The sequence below is a fragment of the Lissotriton vulgaris genome, chromosome 6 (assembly GCF_964263255.1).
Source record: "Lissotriton vulgaris chromosome 6, aLisVul1.2, whole genome shotgun sequence".
Classification (NCBI taxonomy): domain Eukaryota; kingdom Metazoa; phylum Chordata; class Amphibia; order Caudata; family Salamandridae; genus Lissotriton; species Lissotriton vulgaris.
This window is the reverse complement of record NC_141694.1, coordinates 848,107,577-848,127,920: the sequence shown is the minus strand read 5'-3', so window position 1 is coordinate 848,127,920 and position 20,344 is coordinate 848,107,577. Positions and strand designations below refer to the sequence as shown.

Below are 20,344 nucleotides of genomic sequence, written 5' to 3'. Positions count from 1 at the left end.
CGTTGAGGTCTGTGAAGGGAGCTGGCTGTGGTGGCTGCCTTCACAATACATATAACCCCATAATATAAATGGGGACCTCTAAAAGGGGCAAATGAGCCTCTTTGGTGGAGTGTTTATCAGGTTTTAAACACAGCCCTTTGTTCTTAACTTGTAGCAGTTTAATTAACATCTCCAACCATCTTATTTTATCGGTCGTTTTTTGCCCATACATTAGTTATTGCATCTGTGTGTGGGACGTGTGCATGCAAGCACTCCCGCACACAGGCTTGAACACTGCTTGTATCCAGTACATGTCTGTGTGCTGCTCCTCTGTGACTCCGGAGTGGACTATTCAAACCATTAAACATCACTGCCGGTGTCCCGGGCATGCCTGGCGGTTGCACTCCCATCCCCTCTGAAGGAATCATACAAGTTTGTTCCATGACAGCCCATAATCCAGTGCATTTGTGGGTTGCTCCTCTGCAACTCAACCCCAATCAAGAACCGTTGTCTTTGCCCTGCATGGAGGGGTAAGCAAGTCCACATGTGCAGCTGTCTTTCACACGACTACAGTCCACTTAACATTTAAGCACATCTACTCAATCACAGCAAGACCACATGTACCTTCCACTTCTCATCAAGCATGACCCCAAAACACTTCCAACCCACATCACACTCACCACCCATGACCTTTCAACCAGGCACAACTATAAATGAATGTAAAGTGGTAGCTTTCTAGCTCTTACTCGTCTTCCATCCATCACATGCGTCGGACCCTCGACATCAGTCTTGATTAAAGTACCACTGTGGTCAAACATGCACAACACCAAAATATTTCCCACATAGGCCACACTCACAACCCAATGCCTTTTCAACCAGGCACGACTGTAAGTTAATGCAAAGCAGGCAAGTCCTAACCCTCACTTGTCTTTCCCTGCTACATGCAAGTCAAGATGAGAGGACCATTCTGGCCACTCAGGCATGACACAACATTTTCGACACCAATTCTTAAATTAAACACTGCTCCACAAAGAAAAACCAAACTCTACGGTGTGGCGAGCTGCCAGTCTCCCAATGCTTTTCCACGCCTCATGAAATGTTACATAAATGCAATTGCAATAAAACGCTCTTAAAACTGGCAAGGTTAAGTTTGTTTAACGCACTCGGAATCAAGTGGCTGACGTGCTGCATACCAGTCAGGGTACATTACATAGGTATTCCATTTTTTTTTTTTTTTAAACTACAATACCCAGCTTTGTGCCAATTTTCCTAATGAAGAACAGATTTGTGATAAAGTACCTGATAGAATTTTGTAGAAAAAGTCTTCGTTGCTTGTGTTTTTAAAGGAATAATTAAATTTTCACAACAAATAATTACTATTACTTTTCATCTGGTTGTATAGTGGCACGAATAACCGAAAGGGCGTCAGCGAAACGTGCAAACTGTGCATCAGCAAGGCAATTATTGCTGCCATGGAAGATGCCACAGCCCAATCCTCCTCATGGTTTCAAGCGAATGCCATGTGTAACACTACGAAATATCAACGCAGCCTTGCGAAGAGCTGTCAATTCTATTTTTATAAAGTGTATTAGTGACATTATAGAACTCTGGCTACCTTCATTTTGCTTGTTTATTTGTGATTTATTGCTGTCTTCCGAACAAATAATAATAAAATGCAAGCTGCAACTGCAAAAGGTTATGTAAAACACACCACTAGTAAAAAAGCCACATAAAAGAATATTTTTAACTTGTAATTTTTTTTATTGCAACCGTATAGCGGCCACATTGAGGTTACTTTTTTCTTTACTGTTTGTTTTTGTGGCAAAAGCTTGCCATAAATTATAAAACAAAAAAATGATAATCACTGCACCAGCTTGGCAAGGTCCGACCGATTGACTTTGCCAGTGCTTGTTTTTTTTTGTTATTGGCATAAACAAAGTGCTTCACCCAGGAGGCACTACATTAGTCTACTGCGTCACGATTCCCAGGCTCTGGGCAGGAAGCCATTACCGTTCACCTTATTCTGGGCTGCATGGCAGACTAGATTCCTGCTGTGGCAGCAGAGGAATATATTAAGTATGACTGATCCAATTTGCGTAGGAATAACAAAATTACATACTTCAGTTTCAAAATCATATTGGGCTCTCAAAGGGTATCGGGATGGATCCAGACACGTCGTGTGTTTTGTGTGGTACCCATTGCCTTAGCAAAGCTGGCTTATTGCAGTCATTGACAGACAAAGCTTCCTCTACCGCATAGTTCATCCTTGTTTCTTCAATACTGCAGAAGAAATGGTACAGACCACCCTTACTTAGTTCATCCTTGTTTCTTTAGTAATACTGCAAAAGTAACAGTACAGTTCACCCTTAGTTCATCCTTGTTTCTTCAGTAATACTGCAGAAGTAATGGTACAGACCACCCTTACTTAGTTCATCCTTGTTTCTTTAGTAATACTGCAAATGTAACAGTACAGTTTACCCTTAGTTCATCCTTGTTTCTTCAGTTATACTGCAAAAGTAATAGTACAGACCACCCTTGGTTCATCCTCGTTTCTTCACTTATACTGCAAAGGTAATGGTACGTGCCACCATGCAACGGACGAGGCCAGTACATCCAGAGGAAGGTGTATGTATTAGTCAATGCAAGGAACACCTACTGTACCCTGAACAAAGCCTTAGATGGCTGCATTCAGTACTCCCAAGGCAACAACGAATACACTTATTGAAGATTGAGGATAAAAAAACAAAATTGTGAGATTTTTTAAAAACTTTTTTAAAATTCTTTATTAAGTTTCCAAAGTTGCAAAAATTCACACTAAAATTAATTGAATAAAAACAGTACTTACGCGGATTCGTGTTTTGCAAAATTAGAAAAAGTTATCTCTTCCTCAGGGCTTGTATACACCTCAGTGATTCTAGGCGATGGTTTTAGGCCTCAGGGCTGGGGTCGGGGTAGTTTTTGGGAGAAGGGCCGAATTTTAGGGCTCGGACAGGAGGGGGGGGGAAGGGGCAGTTTTCAGGGCTGGGGGCCAGTTTTTAGGCCCCCCGGGTGTGGGGTCGGCGTAGTTTTTTGGGCTGGGGTGCTGGGTTTTAGGGCTTAGGGTAGGGGTTTGAGGTAGTTAATATTGCTGAGGCGGGTAGATTGCAATGCAGGACGGCCGAATTTTAGGGCTCAGGGCAAGGGGGGCTGGGTTGGGATCTTTACCACACATATACCTTTACCAATCATGCCTTTACAGCGGAATTCATTGCAAAGACATGCATGGTTAAGACGTGGTCATTGTAAAGACTGCATGGTTAAGGCATGCGCGATTTAGGCATGCGTGGTTGTGTCACACAACCGAGGCTTTTTAGTCAGTCTCTCTAGAGCTTTCTACCCTGAATTTAACAAATAAACAAATAATAATTCCTCGTGTCAAAAAGGCCAGCTGGGGGGTAGGAGTTTCTTCAATTGTGCTGCAAAAGCCAGTCTACCCTTCCATCTCAGAAGCGCAACTGAGCTCCTTTCATTCAGAAGGGGGTTAAAACCTGGCTTTTTCGCTGTTCATTCAGCTCACCTCAGCAACCAAGTAGGCAACTTCCAGCGCCAGGACACCCAAGTGTAACTGCGCTTTACAAGCATCATTAACATAACATAGCATAACATATCCTGTGCTGGATTGATATACGAACATACTGTTGGATTGCGATTAAAATCAATAAAGATAATTAAAAAAACAAATAAGTGTATCTTTTATCTTAACTATAGATAGGAGTAGAAAAGCGCTATTCTTCAGGTAACTTTTGCTGGATACCTCTCTGCCCAGAGGCAGGGGTGTAGCTTAGTCAGTAAGATTGGAGGGGGGGGGGGGGGGGTGGGGGGGGGGCGAGGGGTGTTATGAGCTTCAGATGTTCCAACAGTCACACTTGCATACCATGGTAAAATGTACTATGCGACAAGCAGGACAGGATGCATGAGAGGCCTAAGGAGCAGTGGAAAGGTAGAGGAATGCAGATTGTTAGGGGAACTAAGTGAGAGAAAACGCAGTAGTTTGTAAAGTAACCTACATTTCTAGGGAATTTTAAAACAGAGGGGGAGAGTGTGTGCGTTTTTGTCTATTCGTACTTAAAAATTTCTGAAGAAGTCCAACAGACACCTCACCATACCCATCTGAAAGCACCTGTACCCAAGGATTGATCAGGAAATACATTTATTAGGGAAGGCGCAACACCCCAAACAACTCCCCCCTACTCATACTACGGCCCTGCCCAGAGGTATTTATTGTGCTGTTTTATAATAAGATAGTGTGTCACTTTTTGGGACTCGGAATGTATGGTGTAGCTTTGTCTTGTTTGTTGCCAGTTTAGGTGCACTTCCAGCGTCAAATTAGTTGGTGGAAGCTGGCTTTCATGAACATCTATACTGTCTGTCCAGCCAAAGCCTACAGCGGCATGGGTATGGAATCTGAACTCGCCACTCAAGTTTCCAAGGAGTACTGAGAAATGTTATGTGCATGTGTGCAGAAGATCACCAGGCGCAATTCCATTACACTGCTCTCGCCATATAGTCTTTTGTGGAAATAACATAGGCTGAAATTTGTTCTGACCTTACTGGAATCGAGAACGATGAAAATCATTTCAGTTGAAAAAAAAATCATGAAAATGCTTGAGTTTCTTCACTCGAGGCTTTTCATTTTGAAGCGACCATAGTAAGAATCAATATTTTTCCATCTGGTCAGTGCCATAAAAAGAGCCCTTTCATAGGTAAACCAGTGTACCGCTGTTACTGAAGGTAAAAGTGTAATAAACCTAAGGCTATTCTGTGCAGAACAACTTTAGGCACGAAATGCAGAATATTACACGGCTGCACAATCTCTATGCAAAATTTGCACAATCTCTATGCAAAATTACAAATTCTCATTTGGGTCATGAAGAGAAGATAGGGCAGCATAGTAAGGTAGCATGCAGTAGAATTATCGCATGTGTGGTAGGTGAATAAAGTACAGCACAGGACAAAATTGCTTGGTATTCTGCCGTAGAGACTGAGAAGGGACACCTAGAGTTTGGTTTCCAAGAGTCCATTTCTTGGGAAAGTGTCTCTTAAGTGCTGGACTCTATCAATGGATAGCGTAACCTACCCCTCATCGCATATGATGTCTGCTCCTATTTGGTTGACGGTCCTATCTGCTGGAAGTGAACGACTCCAGCCTTGGTTATATTTGTTATTTCTGGATTGACAGCATTGCAGATGTCCATCCAACAAATGGTAGTTGCTCCTGTGGAAACTTCACCCTACTTTTGGTGGGGAGAGGGAGGGGGCTTCCAGCTTGAGGGGATGATTACAAAGATTACAATCTGTGCTAAAGCACAAATTAATGCATTTTAGGAGTACAATAATGACTCCAATTAGATACCACCTTTTGATTATTTGAATGTTAGATTTTCAAGAAAGTTTGTTTAGTTGTCCAGAGCTAAAAAAAAATGAAAGTGATTTTAGCCACTGCAATCAGTACGTTACTTTCTATGTAGTAAAAACGGTGGTGTCTGCCTCTAAAGGTAAGGCCATTTGGAGAAACAGTATGTAGAGGACATTTGAGACATCACCAAAATAATGTTCTTCTCCAGGTCGGTAAAGTGTCTTCATGGATGTACCAAGGGTGGGGGCTTTGGTCATGATGCTGCAGAAGGAATTGGGAATAACTAGGATTGGGCACTATATTGTCACATGTCATGAGGTTCACAACTCAAAGCTTCATTTTCCAAGGATGTTTAATGAATTAAAGAACCATGGATAATTCCTGTAGGCTGTGTCAGTTGTTTGATATCAAGGAAACATTTCTTTGATAAAGCTGGTTTTAAAAAAAACATATAGGTATTTATTATTTCCAACCTAAAAATGATCTTAAACTTCAGCTACCGAAGGGAAGAGAAGACCTAGTGAATTGCCTCTTTTCCAAGAACAGTTGATCTTATTTTTGTTTATTAGCACCTTCACTTCGGTGGAAGGTTATGTGGCAAATCAATGAATTGGCAGCAAGTTGTCTCCTTTGATTTGGCCGTTATTTATTTCATCAGTAGAGTCTTGCTGGTTTGCTGGCAGCCTCATTACAGCACTACATGGGCCTCCCATTCCTTGGTCTTGTGACCCAGCACCTCTTTGTACTCCCTATCTTTCTACAAACATCCCCAGCAGCGCCCAACTCCTTGCACTCATTTTCCGCAACCAGGACATACCTCTGCTCCAATTACCTGTGCATAGCGTATGCTTTCTGGGGTCTCTTATCGCTTTAGCATCATGTCATGCATAACACTTCCTCTCGTCAAGGCTCGGACCTCTGTAACCCTTAGGCTAACTGCTCCTAATGAAATTGATCACATATGCAGTGAACATTTCTGCTAATTGTCAACCAGGGCCTCATTCTTCTCATGTTATCCCTCACACAACACCCTGTGTTTCATTTCATCTCATGCCCCCCCAAATAGTCCCCTGCTTTTTAGGTCTCGCTGAGCCAATGCGCTTGCGCATTGCTTCGGTGAGAATTATGTAAGCTCCAGGAAAGGCTGCCAAGAGGGCTTTGGAATGCAGATTATGGCCATTGCATGTGCGCCGGGCGCGCGCTCACCATTTGCTCCCCCCCCCCTCCATTAGACTTGAAAGGAAGCCGCTCGCACACCACCATTTGTCTGTGCCTCGGCATCAGACTTCAAAGGAATGCGCTCCCGCCCCGCCCCCGCCACAGCAATGCCGAGAGCTTGTTTGCACTGTCCGGCGGCCATACTTCTCTGCAGTATCCACTCGCCCTTCACGCCATCATCTGCGCTGTCAGTTTATCCCTTTTGCACTGTCAGTCTGTCTTGTAACTCATTCTGTGCACTGTCTGTCCCGTTCTGCAGCTTATCCTCAGCGCTGTCAGTCGGCCCTCAAACTTTCCCTTAAACCATCTGCCTGACCTGCACCACCTCCTCTGCTCTGCCAAGCTGCCCGACCTTGCCATGCAGTGTTTGCCCTGGGCTCTGTTCTGTATCTATTTCCCGCCGCTGCTCTTCTCCTCTGCATCGCCCGCTTGCCCTGCACTTTTCGCTTTCACTTTAGTCTGCCTGCAGATTGGCATCAACTTTATGACCAGCTACCCTGCCCCCATTAGTTTCTGGTGCATATCTGCACTGCACCTCTTACCATCATACATACCCATCACATCTTTCCAGTCTGCCCTATACTTTAACGAGTGCGTTGCTACCTCAATCCCCCTCTATAGCCCCTCAATTCTATTTTCTTTCAGACGAGCGCATGTATATATCTGCTCATGTGCTGCGTATTGTTTCCAATTCCCAAACCACAGCGCTTCCAGCCAACCCCAGCCCTAATCTCTCACTGCTCCATGTTAAATCCATCCAGTGTCGTGCTAACTACGTGCCGCTTTGTCCTTCAGCGACTTCTGCCAACCCGAACCGCTTCCTGAAATCCTCTTCCACTAACCATTTCCGGCTTCCTGCTAATCCCCCAGCCGCTTCCTGTTTTCCTCCAAACGCTGCTGTGTTTCCTGCTAACCGGCGAACGAGATCTTTAAAGCCCCCCGCTGACACCTCGCCTATAATTCTGTCACTATACTGTCATTGCTACCGAGATATGCTGAGTTGAACACACCAAACAGTGTCAGGGTCACGCCTACATCTTAGAGACCAGTGCACAGGTTTCCGGCCTCTCTGGTTTTTTTTTGTATTATTATATTACGATTATCATGTGGATGATTTTATTGGGGGGGGGGGGGGATTAGAGTTGCATCATTGGGAAAACTATTCGACACTCTCCAACATTACGTTCTCCCCAAAGCAACACACATTTAGAAATAGTAACAATCTGCACCAAACCTTTCAAGGATCATACAGGCCCACATTTAAAATTTTTTAAAAACAGTGATTTTGAAAAGAAATCAGGGGACTTATTTTCTCCATTGACATACTTTGAAGCAAAACCAGACGGGTCACGGTGATAGCTAAAATAAACACATAAAAAAACAGGAGTCTCCTGCCCGAATCAGGTCTGTTGGCACGTACAAAGGAGTGTCATCCCAATTCCACCATCCTCATCCATGCGAGATGGCGCAGACTTACCAAGCCAATTTAATTGCAAAAGGCTGCTTTATCGAGACAGGTATGCAGCTAAAACTTATATACTTTATAACTTATGTTAACTTACCTCACCTCACTAATAGTGTTCCAACGAATTCCCCCACAAGCCCCCTCCAAAATGAACAAACCCCCAACAAACCATTCAAACCTTTCTGTGTGGACATCCATATTGATGCCAAACTCAGGAGCCCACATTGTTCATAACCTCAGTACTATTGGGGATGTGTAAATTTGACCCACTGGAAATTCCTTGGGTGATCGCCCTATGAACAACTAAGTCCACTGAGCTGTCAGATTCCGCATTGTGTTCTGCTCCACTCTGTCTTTTCCCTCTCCTCTTTTAGTGTAGTTGGCCATTGATCACGGTGGCCACTCATGTCTTGCTCACTCATTGGCTGTTGGCGTGCTCTCTTTGCCCTGCAGCCTCTGATGCTCCTCCTCAGCTTGACTTTCCAGGGAGGAGTTCAGGTTTCTGAACCTCCAGAATAATGAAATGTTGCAGGGTATTTCTTCCATGTTATTTCTTGGAACAATGGTGATGGCAAAATCGTTTTCACTGTCACCATCATGTCCCATCGTCAGGATACCGCCCACAGATTGGATTCGAAGGACAACCAGAACTTGCTGTCTGCCTGGCAGTCTTGGAACAACACAGAGTCTCCTATTGTCAGACTGGATGCCTTCACTCGACATTGTTGATTAGTTTATTCATTTCCGTTTGGTAATTTACTTGTACTCCATCAGGTCTGGCATTCGGCAGGACTGGTGTGAAATTGTCTCTCTGTAGAAATGACCACGGAAGAGTCATGGGTGAAGGATAAACAAAGTAGTTTATTAAATGAGATAGCTTAACAGATAAAGGCCACAGCTGGCTCGCATCAAACGCCCCGTCAAGAGTCACGGCGGCGCTCTCTACAGTGTCATTCTAAGTGATGTCACTGCAGCGCGTTCCAAGGTGGTGCAGAGGGCAGGGGTGACCCAAGCAGTGGCAGTCCCAGCAGATCGGAAGATACCACACATCCCCCTACCCTACAAACTTTAACACATGTAATATCGGAAACAGAACACCAACGTGGTGAGCAATTACATAGTCACATATTGATCCAGACGTTTGGGGCGCCTAACCACCCTCTGACTACACCTGCGTGAGGCATGAGGTTCTCAACTACCCACCCTCGCGGGTAGGCTCCCTTCCCCCCGGGTCGGCTCCTCACCCATGACCTCTTCATCAATGGCCTCGGGAGGGAGGTGGCATTTAGTCACCCTTCCTAGATTCCATATCTTCCCCTCCTGGGTCTTTACCGCATTTTTGAACAGTTTTACAATCTTTGTTGGTTTAGTGAATTCAGACCAATGCGCTCTGCCTGTAGGTGCTCTGATTCTTACTGTGTCCCCTACCTTGAACCCAGCCTCTTTCACAGAGTGTAGCCTGTCAAACCTTTCTTTCCTCTCTATCATGGCTTTGTGCTGCTTGTCCAGCCCTTGAGTTTCTCTAGTGTGCCCTATCCACCCCTTTTGCCACCCCATCCAACCTGGTGACAGCTTCGTGTTAGGCTTCCTAGTTCTGAGTAGTTCGAAGGGGGTGATCCGTGGTTTGGTGAGGAGTTAGGCGATACGCCTCTAGACGTTTTCTCATCTCCTCTTTCCAGTTCAGACCATTGGTTCTTGCCAGTTGGAGGCCTCCTTTGAGCGTTTTATTGAATCTTTATACCATTCCGTTGGTCTCAGGGTGGTACAGTGCGCAACGTTTGTGCTTAATCCCATTGTTCTCAAGGAATTCCCCCATCTCTTTCGAGCATAGCTCTACCCCATTGTCCGTCAGGAGACTACTTGGTAGACCTTCCCGGAGAAACAGTTCTTGCAGGAACTCAATGACCATTTTTGTGGTTATTTCAGACACCATCTTCACCTTTGGCCACCTGGAATACAGGTCCACGAGCACAAGGATGTAGGGCGTGCGAAGTTCACCTGCAAGCGGCCCTATTATGTCCAATGCCACTTCTTCCCAAGGCCCCACAGGTGGAGGTCTGCATTGCATGGGAGGTGTGTGTTGTTTCAGGACTTTGTCACTCGTGGTGCATGGTATACAGTCCCTGACCTTTCTCTCAATCATGCTGTCCATGTTTGGCCACCAGTAGTCTTCCCGCATTCTCTGCTTGGATTTGGTGATACCCAAATGTCCCTCGTGGGCGAGATCAATAAGATATTCCCTTAACACACTGGGAGGGATCAGCCTTGTGCCACGGAACAGACACTCATCGGAGATGGATAGTTCGTCCTTGGCCATCCAGAACGGTCGTAGGGTGTCATTCTGTTTGTCTTGGTGATTCCAGTTACCCTTTACCTTCTCAATCACCTTCATCAACAGGTCATCATTTCTTAGAGCTTCTTTCCAATTTACCTCACCTACCGCTCCTTGGGTGATCGAGCATACCTTTTCTGCCAGTGTCTCGTCCTGATCTTCGTCGTTGTCTCCACCTACTTGTTCTTCTCTCATTTCGCCCACCAGACGCGAGAGGCAGTCAGCGGCCAAATTCTTCGCCCTAGGAACATATTCTACATTAAACGTATACTCCTGAAGATTCACCACCCAACGTCTGATTCGACTTGAGATGGCGTCCAGTCCTTTTTTGTTGAAAACCTCTACCGGGGGTTTGTGATCCGTTCTCAGATTGAACTTTCCACCCCAGAGGAAGTCCCGGAATGTGTTCACCACCCAGTGCACAGCTAGGGCCACCTTCTCTATCATTGAGTAGTTCACCTCAGACTTCTTGAGAGATCTAGATGCGAAGGCTATTGTCTCCTCTCCGCCCACGCCCATCTGGGTCAGGACCGCTCCTAGTCCCTTAGAGCTCGCATCAGTCGTTATAACCGTTTTCCTATTTGGTATAAACGCTTTGAGGCTAGGGGCTCCTGCTAGGGCTTTCTTCACCTCTTCGAACTCCCTCTGGCATTCTTAATCCCACACGAACTTCACGTCTCTTTTCAGTAGTTGGCGTATGGCGTATGTCCTGCTTGCAAAATTCAGCACAAACTTACTGTAGAACTCCAGCATTGCCCATGAAAGATTTGATTTCATCCTTGTTTTTTGGTGGGGCCAAACCGATTATGGTGTCCTGGAGCTCAGCTTTAGGCTGAATGCCTCTAGACGTTATCTTGTGTCCCAAGAAATCAAGCTCCTCACACCCAATCCTGCATTTTTCTCTCTTCACCGTTAAGCCCTGTTCCCTGAACCTCGCCAGCACTTGTCTTAACCTGCAGTCCCAGCAGATCGGAAGATACCACAGTCTCTTTCCACCCAAAGCACTGTTGACTTGGAGTTTTTCGGGTGGGACTGTGAGGTGTCTGGCGATATTCTTTTAATAACGGTGTATCGTTCATTCTGCATGCTAAGAATTGGCTTTTGCGATGCAGACCACCTTGACTAAGGTTTGCATAGACCTTTCTGCTTACCCATTTCCCTGCGGCCACCTGAGTGTGATTCTGTGGTGTTTGATGCATTGCGACGGAAGTAGTCTGCTAATACCTGACTCTGGAATAGAAGTCCATCGGTGAGGAATTTGTGGAGTGGCCACACATGGCTATTATTTTTTCTATTTTGGGGATCCTTTCCTCTGCTGCAGTTTTGTTCATTACCTCCAGTTATGGGTATATTGAGAAGTCATCAATTAGTACCAACACATGTTTACTGTCAGGCAAACTCCTAAAGTCAGCACTGGTTTTGATCCAGGGGCCTTCAGGTATTGCCTCCGTGATGATGAACGTTGGAGATTCGCATTTGGCTGGTGGCCTGGCACATCCTGTTCCACTTTGTCATAGAGATGAGGAAACCTGTTTTTTATTTGTATGAGGCTCTTAGTCTTAACTCTACCCTGATGACCATTGTTGGCAAGGTGTGCCACTCGCATTTTCATCTCGTTGTGATTCACCAGTCAAATCCCATGGAGGAGGCATTCGTCTGGTGATTCTGCAAGCTCATAAATGTAAATGAAGGAGGGACTTCTGAATTTGTTGCACTTCCCCAGTCCTCTGGAATGAGTTATTACTAAGGGAGGCCCACCGCCCGCCTCTCACTGCATGGACGGCCACCATTAAGCAGTCCTCGGATTCTGTGATCTGCTGAATTTTTTCTAAAGATATTGACAGAGGCATCAAGCTTTCCACTTACGTACTCCTCAGTGTCCGGAGCTCAGTCTTCTTCCTCAGGGCACACCCTCATACCCCCTCACCCTCACCCACCCTCACTCTCCCTCACACACCCTCACCCACTCTCACCCTCACCCACTCTCACCCTCACACACCCTCACCCCCTCACCCTCCCTCAACCTCCCTCAACCTCACAACCCTCACTCACACTCACAACCTCACCCTCACACCCCTTCACCCACCCTCACACCTCCTCACCCTCACACCCCCTCACCCTCACCCACACTCGCCCCCACACCCTCCCCCACCCTCCCCCACACCCTCCCCCACACCCTCACCCACCCACCCTCCCCCACACCCTCACCCACCCTCCCCCACACCATCACCCACCCTCACACCCACACACCCTCACCCTCACACACCCCCTCACACACACACCCTCACCCTCACACACCCTCTCACCCTCACACACCCTCTCACCCTCTCACTCCCTCACCCTCTCACTCCCTCACTCTCCCTCTCACTCACCCTCTCCCTCACCCTCTCCCTCACCCTCTCCCTCTCCCTCACCCTCACCCTCACCCTCTCCCTCACCCTCTCCCTCACCCTCACCCTCACCCTCACCCTCACCCTCTCCCTCACCCTCTCACTCACCCTCTCACTCTCCCTCACCCTCTCACTCACCCTCTCACTCACCCTCTCACTCACCCTCACCTACCCTCTCACACCCCCACACCCCCACCTACCCTCTCACACCCCCACCTATCCTCTCACACCCTCACCAACCCACCCCCTCACCCACCCTCACATCCTCACACCCCCTCATCCTCACACCCCCTCATCCTCACACCCCCTCATCCTCACACCCCATCATCCTCACACCCCCTCATCCTCACACCCCATCATACTCACACCTCCTCACCCTCACCCACCCTCACCCACCCTCACCCACCCTCACACCCCCTTACCCTCAGAACCCTCTCGCCCTACCCTCACAACCCTCACCCTCACCCCCACACACCCTCACCCCCCTCACCCCCACACACCCTCACCCTCACACACCCTCACTCACCCTCACACCCCCTCACCCTCACAACCCTCTCACTTAACATAGCATAGCATAACAAAACATAGCATAGCAAAACATAGCATAGCATAGCATAGCATAACAAAGCACAACAAAGCACAACAAAACATAGCATAGCATAACAAAGCATGGCATAGCAAAACACAACAAAACATAGCATAGCATAACAAAACACAGCATAGCATAGCATAACAAATCAAAGCATAGGATAGCAAAACCTAGCATAGCATAACAAAACAAAACATAGGATAGCATAACAAAACATAGTATAGCATACTAGTGAAACATAACAGGAGTGGGACCCATAAACCACGTCAGGATTGGGTATAGTAGATACGTAAAAAAACAATATCCCAACAGGTATCAGTTCAAAGACAGTTATGCATGTATGCAGAAAGCAATACACGAACAGGAAACAAGGAGACTCACTTGGTTTGTCTTAAGGTTGTTAATCACCAAAATATATCAAACAAAGTTACATCAAGGTATACAGTTAAAGCAGCACTGTATAGAGAAAATCATGTGACAACCCGAAGGCACTTGGTGTATAGTGATATATACAAGTGGATAAAGGTGACGACGCAAGTGATCAGAGTGAACAGCGTGGACGGCGCAAGGTGAACAGTGGTAAAAAATAATATACAGTGGTGGCTCAAAGAGTAACAATTTACATCAATTGCATTCATTATTTTCCATTTTTTCATGAGCCAAACAGAAGAAATACGCCTAAAATTGCGCTGTGGTGTTGATGGCGTTTCGATCCTCTTTACTAGGGATCGTCTTCAGGACGGGGTTGTCAAATTTGCTGAGTGCTAAAAGGCACCACCCTGGGTCTCGGGTGCCTGGGGAGCCGACCGGAACGCACGTCTACAAGCCTCTGATTTCCATCAGTCACGGAGACGCAGCCGTTCCGGCCGGCTCCCCAGGCACCCGAGACCCAGGGTGGTGCCTTTTAGCACTCAGCAAATTTGACAACAGGATCGAAACGCCGTCGACACCACAGCGCAATTTTAGGCGTATTTCTTCCGTTTGGCTCACGAAAAAATGGAAAAAATTTAATGCAATTGATGTAAATTGTTACTCTTTGAGCCACCACTGTATATTATTTTTTACCATTGTTCACCTTGCGCCGTTCACGCTGTTCACTCTGATCACTTGCGTCGTCCCCTTTATTCACTTGTATATATCACTATACACCAAGTGCCTTAGGGTTGTCACATGATTTTCTCTATACAGTGCTGCTTTAACTGTATACCTTGATGTTACTTTGTTTGATATATTTTGGTGATTAACAACCTTAAGACAAACCAATTGAGTCTCCTTGTTTCCTGTTTGTGTATTGCTTTCTGCATACATGCATAACTGTCTTTGAACTGATACCTGTTGGGATATTGTTTTTTACGTATATAGTATAGCATAGAGCATCACTCAGGGGCACCACAGCATAACTCAGGGGAACCACAACATCATTATGCACTACCACAGCATCACTGAACGCCACAGCATCACTCGTTCGCCACCACAACATCACTCAGCGCCACCACAGCATCAATCTGTGCAACCATTCAACAACAACTGGTTCAAATATGTTCTCTCAATGTTTCAAGCTTTATTACAAATGTCACAAAAAGATGTTAATATTTCACTTCTGTTATTGGATTTTCATCACAATAAAGTACACTGAACATAATCTTCACAATAGTTATTTACAAAAGTTTAAGCTATTGCCATTATAAATTACAATAACTTTTATTTAAGTATTTATTATTTGAAAAAATTAAAACTATTGTTATTTGTAATATCAATACATGTAAGTCACGTAAATACAACACATATTGCATTACAAATGCTTTAGGTGTCGCATTTGTGAAAGTTATAACTATTGGCATTGTAAATGACAAAGCTATTAATTTCGCTATTTTCAAAAACAAAACCTAAATTAAAAATTTGTCATTTACAATACCAATAGCTCAAACTTTCCTAATGCGAGACCTATTGCATTGCAAGTGCTTGTTTTCCTTAGGTCTCTTGCTTCTCTCCTTAGGTCTCCTGCCCCTCTCCTTAGGTCTCCTGCCCCACTTTGATCTTTTATCTTCCCTGCCACTCCTTTTACTGTCCTTTCTGCCCAATAGATGCCTATGGCTGCCTAACTATAAACACAGTATTCCCAAGATGAGTTAATTGCATTTTGAGAAGATCACTCTGTACAGAATGCTCCATCCTTATTCTTTTAAAAAAAGTTCCCCTTCCCCCTCGTCACTTTTCCATCACTGCTCTTCCACGTTAGCATTTTTAGGGGATACGATAAAGGCATTAAGTTCTAGCCCAATGCATGGCAATCTCAGCACCTCTTCAGCTCACCTTCCTCACCTAATCCTCTCCTCACCCCGAACTCACCTAATCCTACCATGCCTCAAGCCCATTCCAGGTCTCCACAATCTCGCCTTCAACTCAAATTAACCCCTCTTAATTTGCAGCAGTAATCCCCTTCAATAAAAATTCCCCTCAACATTACTGCAACCTCCGTTCACCTGCCTATCAGGAGAGGCTTCTCCATAGGGGCCAAAAGGGTGGCAATGTCCCTCCCCCCCCCCACACACAATCACGTTTCACTTGCACCTTGTTTCTTAAAATATTACAGCTTTTACATGTAACAAAATGATGTCACTGACCATTTAATTATATGTAAAAGCTGCAATGTCACCTTGAACCAGAAGAGGGCTCCCTTGGGCTGTATTGCGCATGTGTCAGCATGGGCTGTTACAGCCCATCTCTTCACAGATGCAATACATATCTGACACTCTGCACTAGCGTCAGGCAGTCCAGCATGTCTGATAATAGTGAACTGGAGCTTGTCAGTTATAAGCTCTTATGCCCAATCAGAAGCCATGATAAAGGAAAAAGGACTGCCGTCCGTCCTATCTGAGCTTCTGATTGGACATAAGGGTGTGAGCCTCGCTCTGGTGCCTTGTTTGTTCAATCTGAAAGTTGGGAATCAACGTGCAGATGAAACTGCACTGAGGACTACCCAGTGGGTTAGCTAGACCTGAGACAGCCTGGGGCGGTACCTGCGTTTGCCGCCCTGCTGCGGGACTCCTTGAAGGGGGTGAGGGGTGCTGGAAAATCCACAGATTGCCGCCCCGCGACGGTACCACACTGAACACGGCAGGTGAGAGCTGGGGAATCTAAATGCTGCTTTTTTGTCATCCCCCCTCAGTGACATTTTGTCACCCTCCTCAGAGATGACACCTGAGGCGGCCCGCAACCACCGCACCCCTCTTCCTATGCCACTGGGACTATCCCAGGTGAGGTTTGACGTAATAAATGAATAAGAGCATCCATATGTTATTTATGTGCCTGTCTGCAAGCGTGCGCCAGTGTGCGTGTATGGGAGTGTGAGTACCGTTTTATAAAAGCTATTGTTAAGATGTTGTTAGTATATTCCAGCAAAATTACCTGTTTGATAGCCGGACTACTTTATAAATTGACCAGCCACCACTGCTGCCTCCCTCCTACTCCTTCTCAACACACCTCCATGCACTTATACTCCTCAATATTTGCAGGTTCCTGAAGTTGTGGGCCTGGCCGCAACTCAGTATCGCTTGCTGATGATTTTATTTCATTTAAAATGTCATCCCAACATTTATTTTGCGGTCTTTGAAGAATTGCAGTGCTTAATTTGAACAGGTGGTTTCTGGTGCTTGGCACCAGCACTTAATTGACAAAGCCAGCACGTATTACATTCTGCCACAAGGTGACACTGTTGTCTAATACAGAGACGAGTACGATAAAAATTATTTATTAAATTAATATACATTAAAAATTACTAACCCCTTTTTCCTAAGCCACTCTTATAGCTTTGGGAGCCTGGAATAGTCTGAATTGTCACTTCTGTATGTGTGATGGTTAGTAGTTGTGTTAGTTCTGTCACTGGCAGCGTTGGCAATGAGTGGTGCAAGCTGCAGTGGCCTCTCGACGAGGACCCTGGCACTTATTTTTCTACAAATTGAGCACTGAAGAAATGCCACATTTTTTTAAGAACTGTGAGGTCATCCAGTATGAGAACCCTGTGTACATGGGAGTGCTTGCACCGCTGCTGCATATGGTGCACCAGTTGTGTGCTGCTGCTCATGCTGCACCCGTTCTGTGTGTGAGGAATGCTGGCACTTCTGTTCTGTGTTAGGAACGTTTGCATTGGGGTTGTTCGTGTGGCAGCGTATTAAATGAGTTCGCAAAAGTTTTTCGTTGCACAAAATTCAAAATGATTGTCTTTAACAATTTGATTTATCCAAAGCAGTTACTGTGTGAGCTCGGAGAGTTGCATGGCTTGGCGCGCCCAATTACTTTTTCTGAACTGTGTGTAGTATCCATTGTGTAACTATGCAGCAGTAAACCTCAAAGTGAATGTTAGCATTTTGACGTTCTTTGTATATAGATGTTCAAATACCATGTTATTTCAGTTGAATTGTAGTTTGTTCTCATTGTTGTGATCTGCTGCTTTCCAAGTTTTAGTAGCCATCTGGATCCCAAAACATTGGTATTGCTGTTGCTGCACTTGGGGGTCATGAAGAGAATAGTGTCGGGATCAGAAACTAAACTGGGCATTTATTAACCTCATTACTTTTTTGTGTTTTCCACTCAATGTCTGCCCCTCTCCCCTAAGCAGTGCAGAGAAAGCAGTTGAGGATTGGTACAAGGGTTTGACCCAATAATGTTGTTGGGGGTGGTCAATGGTTCTGAGGTGTCTCTTCCACTCGCCCTGGCATTTCGATGAATCGACCACCAAGCAACATACAGGGCAGCCGCTTTACCTGCAACACAGTAATCATCAGAAACACAATCAAAGCCCATAACCTGCTGCTGGTGAGCTTGATTTATTGACTTAAACATTATGGTCTGGTTTGACAGCGCAGCTGTCTCCAGACAAATACTTGAGCATCACATCACGAGAGAGGGACTTTAGCTCCGACCACACGTTGGGAGCCAGGAGTACATGTTTTGATTGGGCAGAAGTTATGTGCTTCCACAAAAATGTGCTTCCTCTCCACACAGCTGTGATCATGTTTCTTATGTATCCAGCTGGCTGAATTTGAACTTTCATGGGCACACACATGACATTGTATTGTTAAAGTGTTTTAAATAATTTATGGTGTTTTTCTCTGGCAGCAGCACAGATGGGATGATGGCAGTCATTAACCTACATGGATTTTTAGGTCTGGCTTGGCAGTGCAACTATCAGCTGAGCTTTTAACCTATTCTAATATTATTCTACAGCTCTTTGCTTCCACAAAAAGGCATATCCATATTCATTCACATTCTATCTACTTGTAAAGCTTCACATTACCTTACGATATTCCTCTAAAGCCGGACCTTTTGGCATTGCCAATGCTGGTTTACCTTTGAAATTGAATATTATGAGCCAACAAGTTGTTGACCAAGAAACTGGGTAAGCTGGATGAGGCAATATCCCCTGAAGCAGGAAAAATGATTTCATGGAGCAGCGATCTTTTCGCGTGTATAAACAGTTCAAAGACCCAATTTGATCCCTGTTATGGAAGTAATTTCTGTTATGAGAGCATTCTGCTTGAGGACATTTTACCTTGTTTGGTTCTAAGAATGTTCTTGAAAGAGAGACCCGTTGTATTATTAAACTCTACTAGAAACTGCACAGTTCAAAACACCCTCCTGGGAATTAAGCTAGCATTTCTATAGCGCATCGTTATAAAAATTAAACTGACGCTTCTTGACTTAAGTTCAAGCTTAGGTGTGATTTTCTGTTCCGCAGCTTTGTATGTGTTTAGGTGGTTTGTGTAGTGCCAACCAACTGCCTACGGCTGGATCAGAGCACTTTGATACACTGTAAGCTTACAGAAATGGCAAAACAAAGCAGTATCTAGAACAGTGGTTCTTAACCTGTGGTCTGCGGACCAGTGGGGGTCCGCAAAGCCTACTTAGGGGTCTGCTACTTCTTTGAAAATTAAATATTATTACCAGAATAATAATGTGTATATAAATAAAAAAGCATACTGTAACATTTTAAAACGTTCTGTAAATGTGAAAGAATTTGAAATTGAAGGCCTTGTTTGACTGTAGAAACCATCCAACCTTCCCATTAAAATTCAGATTTCGATTTTTTTATATTTGTTTGTGATTAAATTACATATTTCATCATTCATCTATTTCTTTCATGAATTCTTGAGTCTGTATTTTTGTATATTGTTTTGTTGTTCAAATCATTGCTTAGGGCCGGGTCCCTGGCTTCCAATAATGACACAGTGGAGGTCCCAGATTCCAAAAATGATTTATCGGGGATCCCCGGATTCCAGTAATGATTAAGTGGGGGTTAACAGAAGTCAAAAGGTTAAGAACCTCTGATCTAGAGGGTGACTGTGAGCACAGTGAACATCAGTCATGCAGCAAGGGGTGTGAATTTGGATGTTCTTTTATCAAGCATAAGGATATGAACTGGGGGGTTATTTTATGCAGTTTAATCGAAAACTTGCTTTTAGAGATTCAGATTTAGGACAAGCATTTACAATGCAATAGGTCTCGCATTAGGAAAGTTTGAGCTATTGGTATTGTAAATGACACATTTTGTATTTATGTGTTGGTTTTGAAAATAGCTAAATTAATTGCTTTGTCATTTACAATTCCAATAGTTTTAACTTTCGCAATTGCTACATCTATAGCATTTGTAATGCAATGTGTTGCATTTACGTGACTTAGATGTATTGATATTACAAATAACAATGGCTTTTAATTTTTTAAATAATTAATACTTAAATAAAAGTTTATGTAATTTATGATGGCGACAGATTAAACTTTTGTAAATAACTTTTGTGAAGATTATGTTAAGTGTATTTTATTGTGACGAAAATCCAAGAACAGAAGTGAAATATTAACATCTTTTTGTGACATTTGTAATAAAGCTTGAAACATTGAGAGAACATATTTGAACCAGTTGTTGTTGAATGGTTGCACAGATTGATGCTGTGGTGGCGCTGAGTGATGTTGTGTTGGCGAC

At 44.6% G+C, this 20,344-nt stretch overlaps 1 protein-coding gene across 1 annotated transcript in view; it reads left to right on the top strand.

Moving 5' to 3' along the window:
• Positions 1–20,344, top strand: part of CRIM1 (cysteine rich transmembrane BMP regulator 1) — an 891,430-nt gene that overhangs the window by 630,804 nt on the left and 240,282 nt on the right. The gene's annotated exons all lie outside the window — the stretch shown is intronic.